General features: G+C 50.7%; 1 protein-coding gene across 1 annotated transcript in view; it reads right to left on the bottom strand.

Annotated features, from left to right (window-relative positions):
* EPHB2 (EPH receptor B2) overlaps positions 1 to 9,121 on the bottom strand; it is a 109,193-nt gene that overhangs the window by 99,694 nt on the left and 378 nt on the right. The gene's annotated exons all lie outside the window — the stretch shown is intronic.

The following is a 9,121-nucleotide window of genomic DNA, read 5'->3' as shown; positions in this document are numbered from 1 at the left end:
TGAGGGGATCTGTTGGCGACATACAGGTATGTGAGGGGGTGTCACACGGAGGTGGGTAGAGGCCTGTTCTCCCCTGCAGAGGAAGGCAGGACGCGCTCCAACAGAGCAAAGCTCAGGGAGCCAAGGTTCCATTTGGATGCCAGGAAGCACTTCCTGACAGTCGGGACCCCGAGGGTGTGGAATGGGCTTCCACGAGAGGTCGTTGAGGCCCCATCGGTGAGGTGTTCAAGGATAGGCTGGACATGCCCATGGTGGGCATGTCATGAGCGGAGCCGGCTGGAGCTGGGGGTCAGACTAGATGGCCCAGAAGATCCCTTCTGACTCACTCTGTTTCTGTATTTCTAACTCAGTCCCAGCCCAGAAGGTCACTTTATCAGCAATTTTCTTTCAGATACACCCTTGACACTCAAGATACCCTGACTCTGCAAATAATTAGGAAGTGGCATTGTTTTCACTTGCTTGTGTCAATCAGGCTTCAATTCTCAAAATGCTGCAATAGATGTGGGGGGGGGGGGGGCGGCGGAGGCAAGCGGCCAACACATCCAGCTCCTAATCCTTTGTCACATTTTGTCAGGGACTGGAATGACTTTTGCACCCAGCCTTCCAAAACCTGGCAGGTTGCTCGCTTAGCACCACTTAGATGCCTCCAACTTTCCTGTGCATTGTCCAAATTATTTTCCTACCCATCCCCCACCCCCAAATTGGAAAGCTCTCCTTCCACATGAGCTTCTGTATCTCTCTTTCTAAAAGTCTGCAGGTTCTTTCCTTAGGGACACCTCTAGAATCACTGTAATTTTCAGAACAATGGGAATAAGTCCATTACCCACAAAGGACAAAGTTGCTTTTCCATCCCAAGGCAAAACAGAAAATTGACAGAGTGAATTCCCTCAAAAAGGGCATCTATCCTTGCATGTTTTATCCAATCAGGCCCAGAAATTAAAAACTTATTGCCGTTCACAATCAAAATGTTATAAACATTCAAACATGCACTCTCTATATTTGTTTGTACATTTAAACATTAAAATTACAAGTCCAGCAACACAACCCCACCTGCACCTGATTGTCCTCTACTGGCCTGAAATATAATTTAATTCCAAGCAAGCGAAAAACCAGTTATCACTGTTTTTGGACTTCCGCTGGTAGTCACAAATGCACGATATCTGAGCACCAGACTCGGGTTCATTACAGAATCGAAACAGACTGAATCTGAATTGCTGCAAGAGGAGTGGGTCATTTCTCAATGTACCACGTCGGGGCCCCCACCCAAGGTGCAACGCACCCCTTCCCGCGCTCAAGGCACATCAGCCTCTGACCACAAAGACACGAAGTGTGTGGAGCCAAGCAGAGCGGTGGCACCTCAGCCAGGACAGCCCTTCCTGGCCACCTGGCTGCTGGGGAGGGAAGAGGCCTGGGGTGGGGCTGGGAGTTGGCGGAAGCCCCTGCGACAGCTTTCCCTTCCCACCCACTGCACGCCCCTTTCCGCCTCTCCAGGCTGACGCCCAACAGAAGCAGTCCTCTCCTTGCCAGCCGCCAGAGGTGTGAGTGGGACTCCAAAGAATCCTATTTCCCCACCCTGTGATCCTAAGGAGCCGTAGGATTGCCCCCTTCCTCTCTTAGAAGGCGCTACGAAACGATCAAATTCATGAAAGCTAAACTGATGAGAGTCCTGGGTTACAGCATGCAAACACAGCCCCCACTTTTAGAAGCAAAGCCACCCTGAATATTGGATGTGGGGGGCATGATGAACAGGAGGGGGAAGCTGTGCCATATTTCATTGGATTTTTAACATGTTTAAGCCACAGAGAATGCCCATCAGCATATGAATACCCCCTTGTTTATTTATTAGTTTGTTTATTACATTTATACTCCATCCTTTTTCTTACAAAGGACTCAAAGCTGCTTACAGCATTCTGCCCTTCTTGCTCTCAATCTTGCCACCACAACAGCCCTGTGAGGTAGGCTGGGCTGAGAGTCTGTGACTGGCCCAAAGCCACCCAGCGGGCTCCATGGCTGAGCGGGGGTTAGAGCCCAGATCACCTGAGTCCCAGTCCCACGCTCTTCACCACTCCACCACACTGGCTTTCTCCACACTTATCCGCACAACAACAACCCTGTGAGGTAGGATGGGCTGAGAGTGAGTGACTGGCCCAAAGTCACCCAGTTGGCTCCATGGATCCTCCGTGGTTTGCATTGATTCGTGGCGCCTGGGAAGCCCCTGAAGGTTACCCAGTCCATCTCCTGCTGGAGCAGAAAAAGCACTGTGACCGCACGGCAGCTAGCAATAGTCCCCAAGCCCTTGCTTAAAGTAACTGGGACATGGGTTCAAATCCCCTTTCGTGAAATATGTTTTCCAACCATTCTTCCATGGTAGAGCCCACCATTAATGTTGGGAATATCTTTATTTTTATTTATCTATTTATTTTTCGATTTATATCCTGCCTTTTTCCTAAAAGGGCTCAAGGCAGCTTACATCATTCTCCTCCTCCATCTTCTCCCCACAAGAACAACCCTGTCGGGTAGGCTGGGCTGAGAGTCTGTGACTGGCCCAAAGCCACCCAGCGGGCTCCATGGCTGAGCGGCGGCTAGAGCCCGGCTCGCCTGAGTCCCAGTCCCGCGGCCTTCACCACTGCGCCACAGCGGTCCTCCTTTTTTTCACACTGGCCTTATTTTGGCTTTATGTCCTCCTGCAGGCACCACTTGCGTTTGCAATCAGACAGTGTGAAGATGAGGTACCTTTGGGGAGCCGAGGAGGAGATCCGGGATGGCATCCCCTGCAGCCAAAAGCTGGCTCCTGGTTCTGGTAAAAACTTATCACACCCTGCCTTCCTCCACCCCAGTATCAAACCCTCGACAGTTCCGTTGTTTTATTTATGTATTTGAAACTTTTCTATACTGTCGCTTACCGAAGTCTCAGGATGGTTTAACAATACAAATTGTAAAATAAAGCACAGCATCCTAAAAATTCAACGGACAATAAAACCCCAATTAAAACCATCCGATCTTAAAACACTGCGAAAATAAAAAGGGAAATAATACACTATACATGGCCCACTGCAGAATGCAGGAGCAAGGGTTGGAATTGCACCCTGAACTACAAAAGATAAATCCATTCACCCACTCGTTCCTTCCTTTCCTAGAAAAGCAGCTTTTAGCTGTGCACCATAGCTTCTTTGTTGAACTATCTGAATAATTGTGGATTTGAGACACCCTGTTTGTTTGAAGCACAGATTCCATCCTTTAAAAACTAGGTGATTATTGTAAAAAGTAAATTGAGTACATTTTTAAAAAATCAAAAGCCAAATTTAAATGTTAAACAAATATTTTCTATAATTGTTGAGAGAAGCAGCTGGGGAATTTGTGCACTGAATTATGGCTTTTAGTGTGTTTGTTTGCCAATCTGCTTCAAGGTCAATAATGTTTTTGTTTGTGTGTGTGTTTTGTAGATTTGTGTGTGTGTGTGTACGTACCAGGACTCCTGGTATCCTAAAAGCACTTTTCTTCAGCTTGGCTCCAATGCTGTTGGACTACAGAAACCTCTGCTGGCTGGCTGGAGATGAGGGGCATGTGGCCCAACCCTGCTGGAGGGGACCAGATTAAAAATACCTTTTCAGCCTTCTTCTGAAGCCTCTCAGAAAAGGAATTCACCAATTTCTCTCCCGCTCATAAGACTTAAGCTCGGAACATTGCGCTACATCTTAGCCTAGATCTGTCTTTCCCCTACTCTCGGTGGATATAAAAATGATAATTTTCCCTCTTCTTTCTGACATGCTTTTAATATTTGGGAGAAAGACGTCAACATGCCTTGTTTTCTCCTGGTTCTTCAGCCCCAGATCTGTCTGCTTTGCCTTATAAAACTTGTCACTGTTGGGGATGGAGCTTGTCTGATGGCATGCCGGGAAAGGTCACTGCGGAGATCGGCTGCAAGACGGGGCCTTCGGCTGGCATTAGACTGGGCTGAGGCAGGACTCATCCGGGCTGCCATCCAGAAGACGAGGGGACACGCCGCCAGCGAATGCACACAGGATGCCGCTCTTGGGATCTTTCGCACCGCACACTGCGGGGTATGAAAGGCCATCACCGCCCTGCTTGCTTGGTTCCATGTCCCTACAGTGGGACTACTCCTAAATAGCTAGCAGGGTCTTCCCCCAGCCCAAGTCCAAAAGTAAACTGGGGCTCCTGGTGGAAGGAAACCACGAAGGAGCCTTCTTGCGGGGGTGGACACTGGGCGAATGGGATGTTCCTTTTCTTCCTGGGGTTGCCTGCAACTCTCACCCCTCCTCCTCCTCCTCCTCCTCCTCCTATTTTTCCATCTCCTTCCTCATGCCTCTTTCTGGACTGTAAGTTCCTGGGGGCAGGGACCTGCCCTCCCATTCTTCATAAACAGACCGTGTAAACAGCTGCATGAATTGCCATCCCCAGTCACAGCTCCTGCAGCTCAGAAGACAACCTCCTTCCAGTCACCACCCACAAAAGAGAAACTTTTGCACAACTCTAAGGAACATGAAAGGAGAAGTAAAAGGCAGGGGCAGAGCTCCCCTTCATCTGCCTCCTGCAAAAGGAACAGGCCCAGGCCCAGATGCAAAGGGGATTCTGCCCCCTTCTGCGGTGAAAAAGCCCCTTCCATCCCTGCCATTAAAGGGCTCTGTCTTTACAGCCGGGATCTGCAGGTCTGCAAACGTTCGCCTTCGATGTTTTCACTGTGGTTTGCTGTTTTGTTGTTGTTTGGAAAAGAAAGAAAACAGCTTTGGCTCCCTCTTATAACAAACTATCCAGGGTCTGTCACACACTGGAAATGTTTTCATCTTCCTTTGATGTTACCATTTTACTATGTATGCCAGCCATGGGAGATCTCCCACAATCCTTCCCCATCCAGTTCCCTCCCCATCTGTTCCAGCGATGATTATGCTCGGCTCTGCAAAAACATTATCATGGAAAGCATCGGTGACACAAGCCACCAGCTGGACTTCTGCAGTTGTTTTCCTTTGCGGATCGCAAAGCATACAGAAAGCTTTAATGGGGAGGGGGTTCTCCCAGACCCACCAGCCACAGGGTCCTGCACATGGATTCTTTTCCAGGCAAACCGCAGAATGTAAAGTAAAAGCAGAACTAGAACCCAGTTCCTTTCACTTTTTATCCACTGATGGAGCAGCTGGCTCGGTCTGGACAAAAACTGTTGTGCAGCAGCTATTCACATTCTGGGAACCTCTAGTTTGGGGTGGGGGTGACTTTTTTTTTCCTGGAAAGAGCCTGGAAATGTCTGTTGGCCCAAACAAGATGGGACCATCTAGAACCAAGTGCAAATTATTAAACACAAGACTCAGCTATAAAATTCCAAGAGAAACAGGTTTAAGTCAAAAGTGCTTTCTGCTGAGGGCTTTATGGAACTAACCTAAAACACTTCACTGGGGGTTTATTGGATTAACAACCTCTGCATACAGAGGGAAAAGGGAAGATTCATGAAATGATGTACACAAAGAAGCAACCAAGCTGCCTTTTGGGTGGCTGATCAGCTTCACAGAAGAGCACAAGAAGAGTTTGCAGGATCATACCAAAGACCTTCCACATCTAGTGTCAATTTCCACAGAGGCCAACTGGCTACCAGTGGGGATCCCATAACAGGCCAAAAACACAACAGCATCCTTCCAGCTATTTTCCACAGAAACTATATCAAGTCTAGTATCCATCAAGAGCCTTCTTGGTCTAAGTAGTAGTACTAATATCCACCATTGACTTGTTTACTCTCCTTTTAAGGCCACCCAAATTAGAGAGGCAAAGATCAAGTCAGAATTCAGCCTTCTTGCACTTATGGGACTTCCTGCCCACACCCAGCTCTGGCCAGGAAGCAAACCATGCAGAGATCAAGCCCACCAACACTTGGGAACGCTGGCAAATTATTTCTGCAGAGTATGCAAAGTACACCATTTCTGGGGAAAAATACACAGATTCTCCAATTTGTTGTGCAAAGAGTGCAAAGCCGGTAGGTCACATGTGCAGACGCAAAACTTCACTTGAACTCACTTCCTACTAGACACCCAGGCAAATGCGCGATGTTAGGTGGACTTAGGAGAGAGAGACAGTGGGACAAAGTCCAGGCAGCCGAGCTGAGGAAATTGGATAACTTCCCACCCACAAAGCAGCTTCCTCTCACACACCCTCACCTGAGTTGGTAGCCATCGCTACACCCGATGGCAGCAAATTCCATCTCTGATGAGGTAGGTGCAAATGTTCTTCCTTTTGTCCATCCTGAATTTCTCCCCATTCAACGCCATGGGATGGCCCCACCTCCAAGGATTATGAAAGCGGAAGAAAAACATCTCCTTACGCATTTTCCCCACACTGCATCCCTTTATCCATGCCTGTCCTATCTCCCCCGTTCACTTTTTTCCCAAGCAAACACACCGCAAAACTTCGTAACCTTTCCTGCTGCTTGAACATTTTGGGTTGTCCTTTTCTGCACTGCCGCCAGACTTGTGACAGCCTTTTCAAGGCCACTTTTCCAGAGTTGTGATAGTCTTCTTCAGGCAATTATTGCCTTAATTACATTGGTTGTAGTCAAAGCATTTCACACAAAGAGCTCTCAAATGCAGTTGTATCAAATGTATAAATTGGGTAACAACTGGACATTGTCCAGCTGAAGCTGCACCACAGATTTGTGTACGGGGCATGATACGAGCAGCGTTATCTGCAGTTCCTTTCCTAATTATGCCTAATATGGAATTCACCTTTTACGCAGCATCTGCACATGAAGCGGGCATTTTCGTCACGCTGCCACCACTTGGTCAACATTGCCACCCTGACCCACCAAGGGCCCCCTCAGGCCCCCTCTGTGTGTTTGTGAAGTTGGGATCACCATCTTCATTCTCCACTTAGATGTCCATTTCGGCATCTCTCCCAGTTTGGAGAGATCCTTCCGGAGCTCCTGATAATCCCTTTTTGTTTCGCTACCCTAAAAATATTCGTCGTTATCAGCAATCCTAACTTCCATTCAGCTTGCAGACTTTTAAGAGTTATCTGACCAGTCACAACAGAGAGCAAGCTTGGCAGACCTTTCTGATATTCTTACCAAACCCTGCCCACGACCAAACCCAACGGATGCTCAGTATCGTGCACTATCAAAAAGCGAACATCAGCGATCAGACACTGCCAATTACTGCATTAATTGCATGCCAGTTATCGGATGCAGTCAAAGCATCTCGCACAAGAGCTCTCGAATGCAGCTGTACAAAATATCAATTGGATAGCAAATCCCAACACAAAATAGCTGATGATATTCAAATCTTTGTTTATTGTGCAACATCAACCCTTCCTGATTGGAAAGAATTTGGAAGACACCCCATGGCTTTTAGGAAAGAATCAAAACACTGGAGGATGTGCCATGGATGAAATGCCCCAAGGCTCATGTGGGTATCAGTGCTAAAAATTGGGGTTCGGCTGCTTGGGGGATATCGGGCTACTCCCTGGAAAAATAGAAGGCCGGAACGGGAAGGCACAGAAAGAAATCTCCGTCTGTGGCCAAGCTCCTAAAGAAATGGCGCCTACTGCAGTGGCCCTGTCCTCCTAGACCATCGCGTGGTGCTCCGCCATTTTGGAAAATCTCCAGAGCAAGAGGGCAGCATGTACACGCAGACACAGCCCTCCCTTTGCTTCCCTGTATTCTCACATGCCCACTTTCCCCTGTACAAGTCTCTCCACGCCAATGCCCGGCACTGAATTCGCCTCGCCAAACACCCCGAAAGGGAATCCCCTGAGGAAGAAGCGGTTCACATTTCTCCTGAACTGGGCCGGAAGTCGAAGCACCACAATCGATGTGGATGAAACATTTTGTGAACGGTACGGCATGACTGTCTGCACTCGGCCCTTTTCTGCCTTACTGGGAATCCACGTCCTTCGATTCTCAGTTCTTGCAAAGTCCCTCCACATGTACACACACTCAGAGACACACCAACTCCAGGGTGAAGAGCAACCTAGGAAGGTGGGGCTTTTCGGCACGGGACAGATGCTTAGACATCTCCTCCTCCAGGCAGGAGGCACCATGTTAAAGTAGACCTGTTGGTGCAACACAACCAGCCATGGGTCCTTCAGCCGGCATGGCTGGCCTTCCGGAAAAGGCAGCGGCCATGGCTGAGCAGCCCAAAGCCGTGAACAACGGGGCTCGATGGACTCTGGGCTGGCTGGCCCACATTGCTGACAGGGTTCCTCTCTCGTTTCTGCCCAGTCCTCAGGAGCTCCACAAATATGCAAAATCCTGCAGAACCCCATGTGCCGTGCTAAGATTTCTGGTCACACGATGGGCTCCCCGGGAGAGAGGCGCTCCGTCGGCAGGCCAAGCCAAAGCGGGTGGTTGGTGCCTCCTCACCGCAAGGCCAGACGGAGGTCCTGACAGGGCTGTGCCCACAATTGCAGAACAAAGGCTGTGACTCCCTCAGCCCTTGATGAGCGTCATCCCTACACACGACCATCTCCTGCTGAGCTACGGCCAGCATATCCCTGCAAGGGAGGGCCAAGTGGAAAGGGCCACCTTCCCATCGGCTGCCAACCCCTCAGCAGGAAGCCCGGTCCGAGAAGCAGCAGCTCCCTCCTGGCCAACCCCAAGGGGGCTCCTTGGCACGTTCTGGAGGCGCCCATCCCACACTGGGTGATGCCTCCCTGGTCCTTGGCAAGCAGCAGTGAGGGAGAGAGCGCATACCGGGGCAGTGTCCCCTGGAGCCCCACGGACAGCACAGCACTGCATTGGTCCCCAAGGGCGACTGGCGTAGCTGACCGTGGCCATGGGGCGAGGCTGTGCGTGTATCAGCCCCACTGGTCAGTGGGGCAGGCCACTCGCCCCACGTCCGCGGAGGAGGTGATCCCAGGCACCCCTCCGGGTGGGCTGAGCGGGGCCCCAGCCCGCCGCGCGGAGCCTGCGCCGGCCACTCGGCCTGGCTGGGAGGCTGCCGGCTGTCACGGGCGAGGCCGCGGCGGGCGCGGGCAGCCGGCCCCTTCCTGCGTGCCCTGGCCATGCGCCTCCTCGCAGCCCGGCCTCGGCCGGGCACCCCGCGCCGCCGCGGCGCCCCGTCCCCGTCCACAAAGCGCGACGGCGGCCAGCCACGCTCCCGCGGCCCCGGCGGGGCGCTGCGCTGCG

This window comes from Varanus komodoensis, unplaced genomic scaffold, assembly GCF_004798865.1.
Source record: "Varanus komodoensis strain SLA01 unplaced genomic scaffold, ASM479886v1 scaffold71, whole genome shotgun sequence".
Classification (NCBI taxonomy): Eukaryota; Metazoa; Chordata; class Lepidosauria; order Squamata; family Varanidae; genus Varanus; species Varanus komodoensis.
Note: the sequence above shows the minus strand (reverse complement) of the source record. Positions and strands in the feature narration are given on the sequence as shown.